At 35.9% G+C, this 17,650-nt stretch overlaps 1 long non-coding RNA gene and 1 pseudogene across 1 annotated transcript; both read left to right on the plus strand.

Annotated features, from left to right (window-relative positions):
• The first annotated feature begins 1,873 nt into the window (after window positions 1-1,873).
• LOC100015517 (methylosome subunit pICln-like) lies at window positions 1,874-2,840 on the plus strand (annotated as a pseudogene).
• An 8,399-nt stretch (window positions 2,841-11,239) lies between these two features.
• LOC103102102 (uncharacterized) lies at window positions 11,240-16,251 on the plus strand. Its single transcript, XR_462621.3, has 3 exons — window positions 11,240-11,354; window positions 14,058-14,191; window positions 15,308-16,251. It is a non-coding gene; the product is annotated as an uncharacterized LOC103102102 (long non-coding RNA).
• Window positions 16,252-17,650: the final 1,399 nt, after the last annotated feature.

The following is a 17,650-nucleotide window of genomic DNA, read 5'->3' on the forward strand; positions in this document are numbered from 1 at the left end:
AGGGAAGGTAATTCCATCTGGATAAAAGGCAGTATAGACAATGAGGAAATATCAGTACTCAACATGTATGCACCAAATGGCATAGCATCCAAATTTCTAAAGGAGAAACAAAGGGAGCTCAAGGATGAAATAGATAGAAAAATGATACTAGTGGGAGAACTGAACCTTCCTCTATCTGAACTAGATAAATCAAACCAAAAAATAAATAAGAAAGAGGTAAGAGAAGCAAATGAAATCTCAGAAAAATTAGAGTTAGTAGATATGTGGAGAAAAATAAACAGGGACAAAAAGGAAAAACCTTCTTTTCAGCAGCACATGGTACATTCACAAAAATTGACCATATATTAGGGCATAAAGACATTGCAAACAAGTGCAAAAGAGCAGAAATCATAAATGCAAACTTCTCAGATCACAATGCAATGAAAATAATAATTAGTAAGGGCACATGGAGAGGTAAATCAAAAATTAATTTGAAATTAAACAATACGATTCTCCAAAAGTGGTTAGTCAAAGAAAAAATCATAGAAACAATTAAAAACTTCATTGAAGAAAATGTCAATGATGAGACATCCTTTCAAAACCTATGGGATGCAGCCAAAGCAGTACTAAGGGGGGAAATTTATATCCTTGAGTTCATATATTAACAAATTATGGAGAGCAGAGGTCAATGAATTAGGCATGCAAATTAAAAAACTAGAAAGTGAACAAATTAAAAATAAATTAGAGATCCTAAAAATCAAAAGAGAACTTAAAAAAATTGAAAATCAAAGAACTATTGATTTAATAAATAAGATGAGAAGCTGGTACTTTGACAAAACAAATAAAATGGACAAAGTACTGGTCAGTCTAATTAAAAAAAGGAAAGAAGAAAACCAAATTGACAGTTTCCAAGATGAAAAGGGAAATCTTATCTCTAATGAAGAGGAAATTAAGGCAATCATTAAAAACTATTATGCCCAATTATATGGCAACAAATATGGCAATCTAGGTGATATGGATGAATACTTACAAAAATATATTGTCTAGACTAACAGAGGAAGAAATATATTACCTAAACAACCCCATATCTGAAAAAGAAATTGAACAAGCCATCAAAGAACTCCCTAAGAAAAAATCCCCAGGTCGAGATCAATTCACAAATGAATTCTACCAAACATTAAAAGAACAACTAATCATAATATTATACAAACAATGTGACAGAATAATCAAAGGAGTTCTACCAAATTCATTTTATGACACAAATATGGTACTGATCCCCAAACCAAGGAGGTCAAAAACAGAGAGAAAACTATAGACAAATGACCCTAATGAATATAGATGCAAAATTCTTAAATAGGACACTAGCAAAAAGACTCCAGCAAATCATGACAAGGGTTATTCACTATGACCAGGTAAGATTCATACCAGGAATGCAAGGATGGTTCAATATTAGAAAATACATCCACATTATTGACCATATTAACAAGCAAACTGACAAAAATCACATGATTTTCTCAATAGATGCAGAAAAAGCCTTTGATAAAATACAACACTTTTCTATTGAAAACACTAGAAAGCATAGGAATAGAAAGGTCTTTCCTAAAAACAATAAACAGTATATATCTAAAACCATCAGCAAACATCAACTGCAATGGGGATAAAATAGAAGACTTCCCAATATGATCAGGAATGAAACAAGGATGCCCATTATCACCTCTATTACTTAACATTGTAATAGAAACACTAACAGTAGCAATTAGAGAAAAAACAAAGAGATTGAAGGTATTAATATTGGCAATGAAGAGACCAAGCTATCACTTTTTGTGTATGATATGATGGTCTACTTAAAGAATCCTAGAGCCCCTCCTCTGTCCACCGGGCGGCTACTGCCACTGCCAGCGCTGAAAGGATGAGTTTCTTGAAGAGCTTCCCTCCGCTGAGCTGAGAAGATGGGCTGCGGCAGCAGCAGCCCGACACCGAAGCGGTGCTGGACGGCAAGGGCCTGGGCATCGGTACCCTCTACATCGCTGAGAGCCGCCTATCCTGGTTAGATGGATCTGGATTGGGATTTTCGCTGGACTATCCCACCATTAGTTTACATGCTGTCTCCAGGGACCTAAATGCCTATCCACAAGAGCACTTGTATGTTATGGTGAATGCTCGATTTGGAGAGGAAGAACCCAAAGAAGTAAAAGAAACTCCAATGGCCGAAGGGGAAGAAGATGAGGACAGTGATGAAGATATTGAACCAATTGCTGAGTTCAGATTTGTTCCAAGTGATAAATCAGCATTGGAAGCATTGTTTGCTGCCATGTGTGAATGTCAAGCTTTATATCCAGATCCTGAGGATGAAGATTCAGATGATTATGATGGAGAAGAATATGATGTGGAAGCACATGAACAAGGACAGGGGGATATTCCTACATTTTACACCTATGAAGAAGGATTGTCTCATTTAACTGCAGAAGGACAAGCTACTCTGGAGCGACTAGAAGGAATGCTTGCTCAGTCTGTAAGCAGACAGTATAACATGGCTGGAGTAAGGACAGAAGACTCAATTAGGGATTATGAAGATGGGATGGAGATAGATGCCGCACCAACTGTTGCCGGACAGTTTGAGGATGCAGATGTTGATCACTGAAGATCAGTAAGGCTGAGTATTAGATTCCACATGTTAACTGAAGGAGGGAACTTTCTGGTCTTCCCACAGTGGAGAGGCAAGAGAAGAAACACCTTTTTCCCCTCTGCAAACATGACCTAAACCAGTTCTTCAGACTTATGCTGAGGCCATATGAATCACCACCAGCAGAAGCTTGCATTCTTTATTAACAGAAGTGGCTGAATTCACCCAACAGGGTATTTATAGTTTATCATTGACTCAAGAATCCTGTGCCCAATCTAGGCCTATAAATCCTTCCCTCACAGTACTCATCTGTAAGGCAGCAGGCCCAAATGGTGCAGGGGTATGGAAAAGAAGTGGGGGTAGGAGGTGTAACCAGAATATGCCATATGCCATACACACATATACACACACACACACACACATACACACACGTACATATGTATGTATATTCACACAGATACATTACACACATATATACACATATGTACATGCATATGTGTGTGTTTGTGTGTCTGTAGCAGTAATTGCTCTTTGAAAAGAGATTAAGAGTTCTCAGAGGCTTGCCTCTGCTCTTTTGTACTCTGGATCAATCAGGTAACTACCCATAGGGAATATCAAAGCCTGATTAGCTTATTCTTGCTTCTATGAGTAGCCTAATTAACTCTTCTACCATGTCCCACCAACCTCCATTAACAAGAGCTGGGAGCTTCTGACAAGCTTTTGCTATTTTCATAGTTCTCTTTAGTCTGGAAGATGAATTTTATAATTCTAGTCTGTTGTGACAAACTGGCCTCAAAAGCTATCTTCTCTTAGGTTCCTCTGAAAATTTAAAGAGGCTGGGATGAGAACCTTAAAATACTGCAGATGAGAATTCTTTTGTCTTTGTTACAACTAAATAAATAAAATTAGGTTTTGTATGTTAACTTTGTGGTGTCTCTTCATGCTATGTTTTTAACTTTTTGATAATATGTAGTGTTTTACTTGACATTATATGTCTGATAGGTAACATTTTATAGTGCAGTCCTAAAGGGAAACAGTAGAAATTCTTAATACTTGGAACTTTGTTTGTTCACATTTCTTTAGCCACTTGCCTTAGAAAAATATACTAGAGACATTCTTTTAAGAGATTTTCATAACTCAATCCTTTAAGTAGGAGACCTTGTCAAATAGCATAGTCACTCGATATCAATTGAAAGTTTCCACAGGCAAGTGGGTATCAATTTATGATTAAGGATTAAGAAATTAAAATAATTTTGATACTCTAATATTCAGAGAAAATCCTAATACTTACCAGTCCATCAAATATTTTATACTAGATTTCTCTTATTCCATAAGTACATAGATTAAAACTCTTGCCAATGATTGTTTTCCTTTTGTTTTATTGCATCTGTCACTTCCCATCACTTCCCAACATTATCACCAATAGATCTTTACTTTGTAACAAAGAATTAAGCAAAAACTTAAGTAAAACAAACTGACCCTGTCTGACAATATGTGCCTCTGATGTTAATTGCCCAGGGTACTTTTCTCTACTTTTAGCCTTTTCATAATAAAGAAAAATAGTTAAACATAAAATAAAAAAAATAAAAAAAAAGAATCCTAGAGAATCAACCAAAAGCAAGTTGAAATAATCAACAACTTTAGCAAAGTTGCAGGTTACAAAATAAACCCACATAAGTCATCAGCATTTCTATATAATTCTAACACAGCTCAGCAGCAAGAATTAGAAAGAGAAATTCCATTTAAAATCATCCTAGACAATATAAAATATTTAGGAATATATCTGCCGAGACAAACACAGGGACTATATGAACACAATTACAAAACACTCTCCACACAATTAAAACTAGATCTAAACAATTGGAAAAACATTGATTGCTCATGGGTGGGACAAGCTAACATAATGAAAATGACAATCCTACCCAAATTAATTTACTTATTTAGTGCCATTCCCATTGAACTACCAAAAAGCATTTTTACTTAACTAGAAAAAATAATAATAAAGTTCATTCGGAAGAACAAAACATCAAGGATATCCAAGGAAATCATGAGGAAATCATGAAAAAAAAATGCAAAGGAAGAAGGACTTGCAGTCCCAGATCTCAAACAATACTATAAAGCAGTGGTCATCAAAACAATTTGGTACTGGCCAAGAGACAGAAAGGAGACTCAGTGGAATAGACTTGGGGTAAATTACCTCATCAAGACAATCTATGATAAGCCCAAAGATCCCAGTTTTTGGACTAAAATCCACTATTTGGCAAAAACTGCTTGGAAAATTCAAAGACAGTATGGGAGAGATCAGGTGTGGATCAATATCTTACACCCTACACCAAGATAAATTCAGAGTGGGTGAATGACCTGAATATAAAGAAGGAAACTATAAGCAAATTAGGCGAACGCAGAATAGTATACTTGTCAGATCTTTGGGAAAGAAAAGACTTTAAAACCAAGCAAGAGCTAGAAAACAATCACAAAATGTAAAATCAATAATTTTGATTACATCAAATTAAAAAATTTTTGAACAAACAAAACTAATGCATCCAAAATTTGAAGGGAAGCAACAAATTGGGAAACAATCTTCCTTATAAAAACCTCTGACAAAGGTCTAATTACTCAAATTTATAAAGAACTAATCCAATTGTACAAAAAAAATCAAGTCATTCTCCAATTGATAAATGGTCAAGTGACATGAATAGTCAATTTTCAGTTAAAGAAATCAAAACTATTAAAAAAACAAATGAAAAGGTGTTCTAAATCCCTTATATTCAGAAAAAATGCAAATCAAAACCACCCTGAAATATCACCTCACACCTAGCTGATTGGCTAACATGACACCAAAGGAAAGTAATGAATGCTGGAGGGGATGTGGCAAAATTGAGTTAATGCATTGCTGATGGAGTTGTGAATTGATCCAACCATTCTGGAGGGCCTTTTGGAACTATGCCCAAAGGGTGATAAAAGACTGTCTGCCCTTTGCTCCAGCCATAGCACTGCTAGGTTTGTACCCCAAAGAGATCATAAGAAAAAAGAAATGTACAAAAATATTCATAGCTTTGTTCTTTGTGGTGGCAAAAAATTGGAAAATGAGGGGATGCCCTTCAATTGGGGAATGGCTGAACAAATTGTGGTATATGTTGGTGATGGAATACTATTGTGCTCAAAGGAATAATAAAGTGGAGGAATTTCATAGGAACTGGAACAGCCTCCAGGAAGTAATGCACAGCAAAAGGAGAAGAACCAAGAGAACATTGTACACAGAGTCTGATACACTGGTACAATCGAATGTAATGGACTTCTCCATTAGTGGCAATGCAGTGATCCTGGACAACCAGGAGGAATCTATGAGAAAAATCACTATCCACATTCAGAAGAAACACTTTGGGAGTAAAAACACCAAAGGAAAACAACTGCTTTAGTACATGGATCAAAGGAATATGGTTGGGGGTGTAAACTAAATGAACATCCTAGTGCAAACATCAACAACATGGAAATAGGTTCTGATCAAGGACACAAGTAAGTAATGGAATTACTGGTTGGCTGTGGGAAGAGTGGGTAGAGGGGAGGGAGTTAAATAATGTGATTATTGTAACCAAGAAATAATGTTCTAAATTGACTAAATAAACTAATTCAAATGGGGAAAAAAGTGTTAAAATTTGTTAGTTTAGGGAAGGAAGCATTACTTAATTTTTTTTTTCACAATTTAGAGGTATAAGTCAATTCATTAACTGTGACAGTCTTTTTGACATTTGATACCTATAAAATATTATGTTCTTTGAATGATGGTGATATCTTATTTCAAAACACCTAAATATTGCATTTGAAATGTGTCATTATTTGGGATCTATAAATAAATAACATTCTGATAACTTTTCATTTTTTGTTTTGTTTTCTTCCCTGTAGCAGAACATTTGACCAATAGATTAGACAGATAATGCATTTATAAGTGCTTCTTACATGTAAGGCACTGTGCTAGAAGCTGGGGATATAAAGGCAACAAATGAGAGATTCACTATCCACACTTGGATTATATTCAGAAAGGAGAAAGCAACACAAAAAGTTAGAGATGTCCATGGCAAAGAGTTTTGAAAAGAGAAGTCAAAAGCATTGGTCATTGAGGTCCCAAGACAAATGACTGACATTTGATTTTCAGGAATAGTAAGAGTGATTAGAAAAATTTTCTAAGAGTTAAAAAATGGTGGATGGGAAAAAGAGAAAGTTATCTGTATGATAGCTTACATTTGTTGTATAATTTCTAACCACAGGAACGTGAATGATAAATAGTCTCCAAGCTATAAAGAAATAGGTTTATTGGGAGATGACCAGTCTCACAATAAAGCCAGACTTCTGGTCAAAACCAAAAGACCCCCAGCCTTGTTAGAGGACTTCTTTTATATCCCAAAGAATATCATAACTTTTGAAATAATCCAAAACACTGATGAAAACAGAAACATGTGGATTGGTTGAAGTAATCAGGAAATATTTCTCATTGGTAGAAGAAATCACTTGGTGATAACTTGAAAGTCACTTGATAGACAAGGGAGAGCAAGGGAGGCTGAACCACACTTTCTAAGCATGATGATGTCAAGGATAATATATACTAAGATGAGGATAAGGAGGGGGTGCCAGGCCTTAAATCAGGGCAAAAAGCCTGATGATGGATAAGGGGTCCATACAAAGGTGAAGGAGTGTCACCAGGCTTCTAACAGGGGCTAAAGCCTCTGTGCTAATGAAGGACAAATTACAAGTTCATGATCATGGTTGCTGAGGATGCCTGAAATAGCAATTTTGAAGACTAAGGCCTATGCTAACAACAATTAGCTATATCCAAGAAATTATCTTACTTTAAAACTCATACTAGCATGATCACAAAAGGCCTACTAAAATAATATAATTAATTTGATACTACTCAGGGAGGGGTAATATCTCTGGTATGAAGGGCTTGTCATGCCCTTCTAGGGCAGCTCTCCAGCCACTGACCCTCACCTGACACCCAGCTCTCACTTGTGGCTCCAAGTAGCTGCTAGCATGTGGCAGCGGCCACACCCCAGGCAATGGCTTTGACAGGCTGGCTAAACCTTGTGAGGGTAGGGTGAACTAGGGCTTTGCTCACCCAGCATGTGAAGACTGCTTCGGTGGAACAGGCGGAAGAAACCAACAAGAAGGTTCAACGGCTGAGATGGCGATGCAGCAAGGCACTGTGGAGTGCTTAGGGTGTGATGGAGCACAAAAGACAACACGGCCATCCAATGCAGCTGAGGAAGTCTCCAGGTGTAATGACTTTTCGTGCCAATGGACCCAGGCTTCCAACGCCGAGAGAGTGGGACTGTCTTTGTGCATCGACTTTTCCACTTAAATCTTTATGCACAGGTGTCTTTGTGCACAAAAACGCACAAAGACAATCGTCATCCTCGGTTCAAGAGACAACCAACAACTGATAACATTAAAATATAATCCTCATATAAGGGTAGGGGATTTTCTCTCACATTATGGAGATGAGAATTGTGGTGGCCCTGAAACTAGGATGAGAAAAGGTGAAAAAGCAACATTTAGAGACAGGTGTCACAGGGATGGGAGCTCATATTCTGGTTTGATTTAAAATCTGGAACTACTCAGCTATGTTGGGCATGGAAGTAGGCAGGGACATTGTCAAATATTATGAGCTCCAGCCAGAAGACCTTCTGGTCCTATCCTTAACATTCTACAATCCAATGAAATGTCTTTTCCAACCATGTGAAAATCCTTTTTGAACATTAAAATTTGGCTTACTGGGCTCTGATTTAGTTTTTAGATACCTTTAACTCTTCTCACTTGATTTTATGGATTTTCACTAAAGGAGGCTAGTTTCTTCTCTGTATAAAGATAGAGAAGTTATAAATGTATACAAATCAGGGCTGATTATGGATGACACAAAATTTTTTTATGTCAGAGTTTGGGTTTGTGAATAGTTTAGTAGTGAAATAGATCAAGACGATGTATACTCTTTTTTAATGTTTGCTTATTCTCATTTCAAAAGCAATTTTGATTGTAATTCATGCAATTCACATAAATGTTTATAAGGCTAAAACAATTGAAAAGCAGTAGAAATATTTAAATATTCCTCTTAGAGGAAAACTTAAGACATTCCATTGTAATCCAAGGGAATAATATGTAATGAGAGTGGAAATAATTTAGTAATAGGATTTAATTGATTTTTATCCTTTAAAAGCAATAAGCAGGTACATATTATGTGGCTTAGTGAACAGAGAGCCAAGCCTGGAGAAAGGAAGGTCCTCAGTTCAAATGTAGCCTCCTTCAGTTCCTAGATTTGTGAAATTGGGCAAATAGCTTAACCCCAATTGCATAGTCCTTACCACTCTTCTGCCATGGAACCAATACTTAGTATTGATTCTAAGATGGATGGTAAGGGTAAAAAAAAAGTAGTAGGCCATTAATGGAGTTGATTAGGGAAGTGACCTATTCAGAAATATGCTTTAAAAATTATCTTGCAGTTGTATAAAGAATGGCAGAAGGTGGATAACTTTAGGTAGGGATTACAATCAGGAGTCTGCTGTAATGATCTATATAAGACATAATAATAGCCAGAACTGAGTGGAAGTAAGATGAATAGAAAGAAGGGATCCACTGCAAAAAAAAATGTTGCAGAGGTTGAAATGGCAATGTTTGGCAACTGAGTGGATATGTATAATGGAAGAGAATGAAGAATTGAGGATAAGGCTGAGATTATATAACCAAGAGACTTGAGATATGGTGGTATTTGTCACAAGAATCATGGTGTTAACAAGAATAAGGGGACTGGGGAAATTAATAATGAGTGGTTTTCTTAAGATACTTCTTCTGACATCTATTTGGAAAAATTAACAAAGCAGTTAGCAATGTGAGAAGGTAAGTCAGAGGAAAAATGGGGGCTAAATATATTTATCTGTGAGTCTGCTACATAAAAATGACATTTAAACTCAGAGGAATTGATTTTTTATCAAGAGAGTTTACCAAGAGAGAATGAAGAATAAAAGAGGATCTAGGAAAATTTTCAATAATATCTACAAATAGAGACCAATATGGATGATGAACCAGGAAAGGGTATGGAGTAGAAATGGCAAGAGAGGTAAAAAGAGAACCACAGGATGGCAGTATTATGAAAACATAAAAGAGAAATGATATAAAGGATCATCAATATTTCCAGTTGTGATAGATATCCCCAAAGAATGAAGAATGAGAAGACAATCAAGTTCAGCAATGAAGAAACAACTGGCTATTTTAAGAAGCAGTTTCAGATACATGTTGAAGTCAGAAGAAAGATTACAATGAGTTAATCAGTGAGATGGCAGGCAATAAGTGCAGGCAGCTTTTTCAAGGACTCTAAGACTACTTGAGAAATAGAGGTGAGATATAGAATGAAAGATTAAGGGGGTCATTAGGTCTAGTGAAATTTTGCTGACTTTTGTAAGAATGAGGCAGCTTCGGGCATGCTTGAAGGTGTTATGATTAAAAATCTCTAGAGAATGTATATTAATTTATAATTATTTATTAGTAAAAGTTGGAGAGGGGGGCAAGGAGAGATGCAGAGAGAGGGAGAGAGGGATTGAGAGAGAGAGGCAGACAGACAGACAGAGACAGAGAGATATATTGTGTGAATCATTTGGTCACCCAAACTAAGTCTCCAAAGTGCACCAGCTCCCACCTGGAGGTAGTCTAAGCCTGGAGGTCCTCAGTGATGGCAAGCCAAGATTGGCCCCTGTTTACCCAGCAGTAAATGCTCAAGAGAGGATGTAGAGTGAGTTGCAAGGCAAACACGGACCCAAGTACTGCTCATACCCTTTCTTCCAAGGCCAATGACATTTCTCCTCCTGTGTCTCTGATTGGCCAGCTTAATTTCATTCTGTGTCCCCAGTCCTGGAGTCTAGATAGGTCACTCATGGAGACTTGGATAAGTCAGGACTTCAGGTAGCCATGTGGCAATTTCCAGGGGGAAGGGATCAGTGGAAAGGAATTGTTTGAAGATGAGAGAGAGACAGGCACAGAGAGAAGGAAGAAGGAAAGAGGGAAAGAGAAAGACAAAAAAGAGGAGGCAGAGAGATGAGTGGTGAGAGAAGGGCAGGGGAGTGATTTGAGGGCAAAAGACAAGGGAGAAAGGAAAAGGGTAACATATAATGAGACTGGAAAGGTAATTAAAATGAGTCATAGGAGGAATAATTGAGTACCATAAGTACACAGAGAAAGGAGGGAATTGAAAGTCTGGTTGAATGAAAATAGATTTCAAAGGGATGAGACATAAAAAAAGAAGAAATAATGGGAGGTTATTGTTAGATAAAAATATTGAAATTTCTTATTAAAGAAATGGAACACATGGGCAAGGTTGAGATCCAATTTTTGACAGTCCTGTGTGATTGATGTTGAGTATTGGTGCAGTGTTGAGGATTCAATGGATCTTGTGGTTGAATAGTTGATATAGAATTTGGTTTGCTGTTCCTTTGTTTAGTCATGTCCAGACCCTTAACAACCCCATACAGTGATGGCCAACCTTTTGGACACCAAGTGCCAGACCTTGTCTTGACCCCACCCCCCAGGACAATTGTTGTGCTCACCCCATCCAGAGCTCCCTGCCCCACCCCTCCTTACCCCACACAAAGGAGAGAGTGTTCAAATTGGACTGCTGGATGAGGGGTGGTTGAAGCGAAGAATGTCTTTACCTGGTGTAGAGAAGGGGAGGGGAGTGGTCTGAGATTTCTGTTTCCCTCCAGCTCTGCCTCCTGTGAGTCACCCATCTTACTTGTGCACTCCCATTGACTGCTGGGCAGAAGGGTTGTGATAAAAAGTCTTCAGACATGGTGGAGACAAGGAGGGGAGCAGCTCCACCTGAATCCCTTTGCCTTTCTAATAACAAATTCTGGGGGTGGGGGGCTGGCGGCTACATGCCCATAGAGAGCACTCAGTGTTCCATCTTTGGCACCCATGCCATTGGTTTGCCATCACTACCATAGACCCATATTGCCTATGTTTGTTTGTTTGTTTTGGCAAAAATAATGGAGTGGTTTCCCACCAGAGGTAAAGTAACTTGCCCAGGATAAAAAGGCTAGTAAATATCTGATAATGAATTTAAATTCAGGTCTTCCTGACTCCAGGCTCAGTACTTTACCCACTGAGTTAGCTGCCTCATGATTTGCTTAGCAAATATTAAAAATCCATAATTTTCATGCTGGGCAGCTCAATGAATTGAAAGCCAGGCCTAGAGATGGGAAGTCCTAAATTATCTAGCCTCAGACACATCCTAGTTATATGACCTTGAGCAAGTCATATAACCTCAATTTCCTAATCTTTACTAGATTCTTCTGCCTTAGAAGGAATGTTTAGTATTTCAACACAGGAGTTAAGAGTGTTAATTTTTTAAAAATCCACAACTTTCTTCCCAACAGAGTACTCTCCCTATCTATAAATTACATTAGTTTTTAAAAGTTTCTTGAGGCTCAGAAGGATTGATTGAATTTTCTGTCCACTTAAATTGAGTAATGTTTGGAGAAAGGGAATTTAAATGCAGTTCCTGATGCCAAATCTTCATACTATTCACTTTTTTTTTTAATGGAAAAGAGGTAGAAGACCTTTTGGATGTAGCAAAGATCACTGAAGAATAATAGAACATTTTCTTTTTCAAGCAAATGGTTAAATTATAGGTTAAAAAAATAGGTTTGAGTTGGTTAAAATCCCCTTGTAAGAGGTAGTATATTTTAAAATCAATAGCATTTATGCTTACAAAGAAAGGACAGATTGTTGAGAAATTCAAACTTTCCATAATTTTATTTTGACATCCACATTTATATAATTCTTTTTTAATATTTTTCCAGATTACATATAGATAACCTTTAAATTATTTTTCAATTTTTCTTCATATTTATATAATTTTTTAATATTTTTCTGACATTTTATGATCCATGTTCTCTTCCTCTCTTCTACCCTACCAACTCTCCACAAAATGGTAGATAATATGATATAGACTGTACATATTTCCATATTCATCAGGTGTGAAAGAAGACATGTATGACTTACACAATAGAAAAATTGATGGAGGAAATAAAGCGCTGCTATTAATATTTTGGCATAGGTAGTTTCTTTCTTCCTATCTTTGATCTCATTGGGATTCAGGCCTAGTTGTGATATAGCTGGGCGAAAGGGTATGAACAATTTTTTGACCCTTTGTGCATGTTCCAAATTGTTCTCCAGAATGGTTGTATCAGTTCATAGCTCCACCAACAGTGTATTAGTATCTCAATTTTTCCATATTTCCCCCAACATTTATCATTTTTCTTTTTTGTCAGTATAGGAGTGAAGTGCTACCTTAGAGTTATTTTGTATTTTCCCAATTAATAGTGATTAGAAACATTTTTATAACTAATGATAGTTTTAATTTCTTCATCTTAGAACTGTATGTTCATATCCTTTTGATCATTTGCCAATTAGGAAGTGTCTTGTATTTTGTATATTTGACACCATTCTCTCTATATTTGAGAAATCAGGCCTTTGTCAGAGAGACTTGTTATATATTTTTTACCTTTTTTGTTGTTTCCTTCTAATCTCAGTTGTACTGGCTTTATTTGTGCAAAACCTTTTTAATTTAATGTAGTCAAAGTTATCTATTTTTATATCAGGTACTGTTCTATATATCTTATTTGATCACAAATTCTTCCCTTATATCCATAAATCTGGCAGGCATATTCTTCATTAATATATTTTTACCGCTCCATAATCTAAGAGATAGATATTCTTCATCCATTTAGATACAGACACACACATATATAGATACCTAAATATACAGAGACATATCATACAATACATATGAAACATAATATGTATGTATGTATATATATATATACATAGTTAAGTATGCATATAGAAAAAAGAATTGACATAGAATATATATAGGTAAAGTACCCAACTTTACTATGGTTATATGAGTATACGATTTTATATACTTAAATAAAAATAGTTTATGTAAAAAGAAGCTATTACTTAGCTATTATTATTACTATAGAAGGTATTACTAAACATTTATAGAAATAGGCTAGTATTTTTCTAAGAGTATATTTCCAAAGTTTTAAACAAATATATTTTATCAAAACTTATTAGGCTGGAGCACCTTTTACTAGAAATAATCTTATATTTTCACTCTGGTTATTAAAAAAATTCTTGGAAATCTTCATTCCAGGATTTCATTTTTGTTTTGTTTTGTATTAAGACTTGATTAAGGAGCAGTGAGGAGAAAGATATCTTAGAGTATTTTAATGGGAACACTAGCCTAACTCCCTGCTCCCATGAAAATTAGGCAAGTTTCTCCTTAAAAGAAACTGAAATATCCTGTAGATATGATTCACTCAGGGCATTAAAGTGTTGCTCAAGCTATTGTCACTGCTTCCTGGTTCTTTGAACATAAAAGAGCCACAAAAATTTCCACATGTTCTGACAGCTGACTGATTGACCACTAAGGACAACACAAAGGCAGAAGATCTCCACTCTGGGTCATGGAGAGGGAGAGGAATGAGTCCTAAAGGGAAGATCACAGCTTTAGAATATTCCTCAAGATGAAAGCTGATTCTCCAGGTATAAGCTGGGACCGATTGTGGGGGAGGTTTTATAGATTATGGTTTGCTTTATTGTTTCAGTCTGCACTTTAAGGTGATCCCTTATTCACTTAAATATAGGTTACCAAAGTGCTTCTATAGTCTCCCTTTTGACAGAGTTAGTAGAAAGAAGTTTATCTTATTTCATCTGCACATTCTATAGCAACTATGCCAACCTCTCCCTTTGATAGGATGTTTCAATGCATTAATAGGTTGCATATTTAATAATACTCAGATTTATAGCAACCTATACAAGCAGTCAAAATTACATCATGGTATTTCAGTCATTTGAGTATTCTGTGATCTAGGGAAAGAAATAAAGGATTTGAAATCAGAGAGGTTTGAATGTCAACTCTGCTACTTATTTTCTATACAGTCATGGGCAAATCAGTTCAGATCTTTGAATATCATTTTCCTCATTCATAAAATTAGAGGGTAGAAACAGATGATCTCTAAATTCCCTTAACACAAGAAAAATAGGAAAAGAAATGTCAGCAATAGTAATGATAAAATATAAAGAAGAGAATAGTGATATTAAAAATAATATTAGCAATCTTTAAGCCAAACTCATCATTTACATCAGTATGTGTGGTAGGGGAAAGTAAGACAAAGAGGCAAGGAAAATATAGTAATGATAATCTTAATGTTCTGAAAGGATTTTGTGTCCTAGGATTTCTACCATAGCAATGAAAACGTAACAAGACCCTAACTAATGGGTTCAACTGGGTTTTAGTTACTGATTAGATCAGTACTTTGTCTAGCTTAATAAAACTGTTTTTTTTTTAAATCTAAGATAATATATTATGACTTTCAAGTTGTCCCAACTCACAATCATTGTAGTAATTGACTTGATAATGGATAAGTGAGTTGATTAACATTCTTCATGTTCTTATATCCAAAGAAGTTAATATAAAATAAAACAAATAAGAAATACCAACACTTACTAAAGAACAATTTTGGTGTGTTAGAAGCTACTACAGAGAATACATCATGAGTGCACTTGACATATTATGCATAAGTACTTGTAATAAACAACCTGAAAACAGATCTTTCCAATTGTAGGCAAGCACTTATTACTATTTTTTTTTTCTTTCAGGCCTATCCAAAGTTCCATGGTAAATGAAGAAGTAGAACAATGCAGAGTAAATGTAAAAATCAAACAAGGCAAATAAAAATGAAATATGAATATAACTTGAAGTTAGTCAAATCTGCAATGGAAAAGTTAAAGAAGCCAAAACCATTTAAGAAAAAATGAAAAAAAAAATCTATAATAGATTTTGAAACAAATGACAAAAACACTTCTAGTAACCCAAATAATTTTCTGAAGGGGATGGGCATACCTAAAGTAGAATTTTTGAAATTTTTTTATATTTGATGGTAAAAATCCAAGAAATGGATCACAATGCACAAAAATAGAGTACTTCCCAAAGTTGTTATTTTCTATGACTATTGTGAATGAAATTATTCTCTTGTAATATTTGAAAATATGGAAATTCTTCAGTACTTACAGTTAAAGATATATGCTTAAAACATCTCCATTGCAAGGACCATAGTAGGAAATGTGGCAGAAGCCTAAGGAAAGCATTAGAGTATTCTAAAAAGTGCAAGTCAGCATATGCAACAAATTTGCTTAATCTCCATATCACTCAAATAAAGGCCACAACATCATATGGAGAGTATCTGGAAAATCAAAGTATTTGTGAATTTCTTTATACCTTTAATAAACAAATTAAAATGAAAGTTTAATGGCTAATGATTAACTAAAGCAGTAAAAAAATAACTGAATACATAATTCAAACTCTTTTTAAAACTTTACTTGAGGTGCTCAGAACCCAAAGAAGAACTAGAGGATAAGGAAGCCAATAAGAAGAAAGATGTGGAAAACTTCTTGTCTTTATGATTGAAAAATTCTAGCTCATCAGAAAAGCAATTTGAATCAAATGAAAAACAGAAAGTTTTCTAGCTGGCAATAAAAATGAACAAGATAATTACATGTAGATAGGTGACAGACTCCTGTTTCTCTACAAATTTGAAAAGTGGTAGAGCCAATAATATCTTAAAAAATAACAAAATAAATATTGGTTCATATGCTGAAAAATGGCACAGAAATTATTGACAAAGGATTTTACCAGTTTCCTCTTAGGCACAAGTTTGATCTCATTTTTCTTAACAAAAGACACAATTACCAATTTACAAAAGTATGAAGATGCTAATGTTTTTTCTAATATAGGCCAAATTCAAGTTTCTTAAAATAAAAGTTATAGTCTTATCATTAAAAGCATACTTTTCCAAAAAAGTAATATATTGACTAAAAGCAAAAAGAATATGTCAAAGTCCTAGAAGTGTACTGTATAGATTAGATGATGGGGCAAAAAGAAACACTAGTAGATCACTATTAAACTATTAAACAGGGGTTTACCTAACTATAATTTTTTTAAAGATATAAGGAAGATTAAAATTGTACTTAGTTTATATTGACATGGAACTCTCTCACTTCTTTGTGGTTGTTTGTGATTGAAATCCAGGACCAGGAATTACAGGATGGAGTTCAGACTTTTTGAATAAAATAGATTATGCAGAGTTTTGGGGAAGAGTGTAGAGGAGGGTAGAAACTACAGCACATCACTGTTGACTACAAAACCCTAGGACCTATTAAATTAGTTACTTAAATTAATTAAATAATAAATTTAAAAAATTAAAATAGTTACTTAAAAAGAAATAAAGAAATTATAAGACAGAAGTCTTCTTTAATTCAAAAACTAAGAGATAAAATATTCTCCTACTACATATTTAGATTTCAAAATATCATTAAAAATTCATCCCCTGAGACTTCCGGTTAAGATGGCGGCTTAGAGAAAGCTAAAGCTCAGATCTCCGGAAAACCCTTCCCGACCCATCTCAAACGATAAGCTCCTAAGGCGCCGAAATTCAAAACGATCAACAGCACAGACCCTGGGAACCCTCCTCCTGGACCAGGACCCGGATCAAAAGGTACGGCTCCCCTTAAAAGCCAGAACCCGAGATCCCTCGGACCTCAGGGGTAGGAGCGCAGAGTCCAAGGCTCCCGGAAGCCGCAGCCCGGCCGGGCTCAGAGAGCAGAATCCTCAGGGCCTTCTACAGTCCCGGTGAAAGTTACTGCCTGGGGCTTCCGCTGCAGAGAGCTGGTCGAAACAACAGCAACCCTCAGGGCGGGCAAGACAGCCTCACGGGCTGGATCCTGCTATCCAAGTCTCAGTGAAAGTCCTCGCCCTCGGAGCTTGGGCTAGCTGCAGCCCATCCCCCCGCAGGCCGACGAAACAGCCTCACGGCCAGCGATTCTGAAGGCAACTTCCGGAAAGCGAGCTGGGGGGAGAGTGTGGTCTCGTGGTCCGACCCTTCCATTCCAGTTCCAGTGAGGCATATTCAGTTTAACCCAGGGAAAGCTCATAGACAATCAGCC

The sequence above is a fragment of the Monodelphis domestica genome, chromosome 2 (genome assembly GCF_027887165.1).
Source record: "Monodelphis domestica isolate mMonDom1 chromosome 2, mMonDom1.pri, whole genome shotgun sequence".
Taxonomy (NCBI): Eukaryota; Metazoa; Chordata; class Mammalia; order Didelphimorphia; family Didelphidae; genus Monodelphis; species Monodelphis domestica.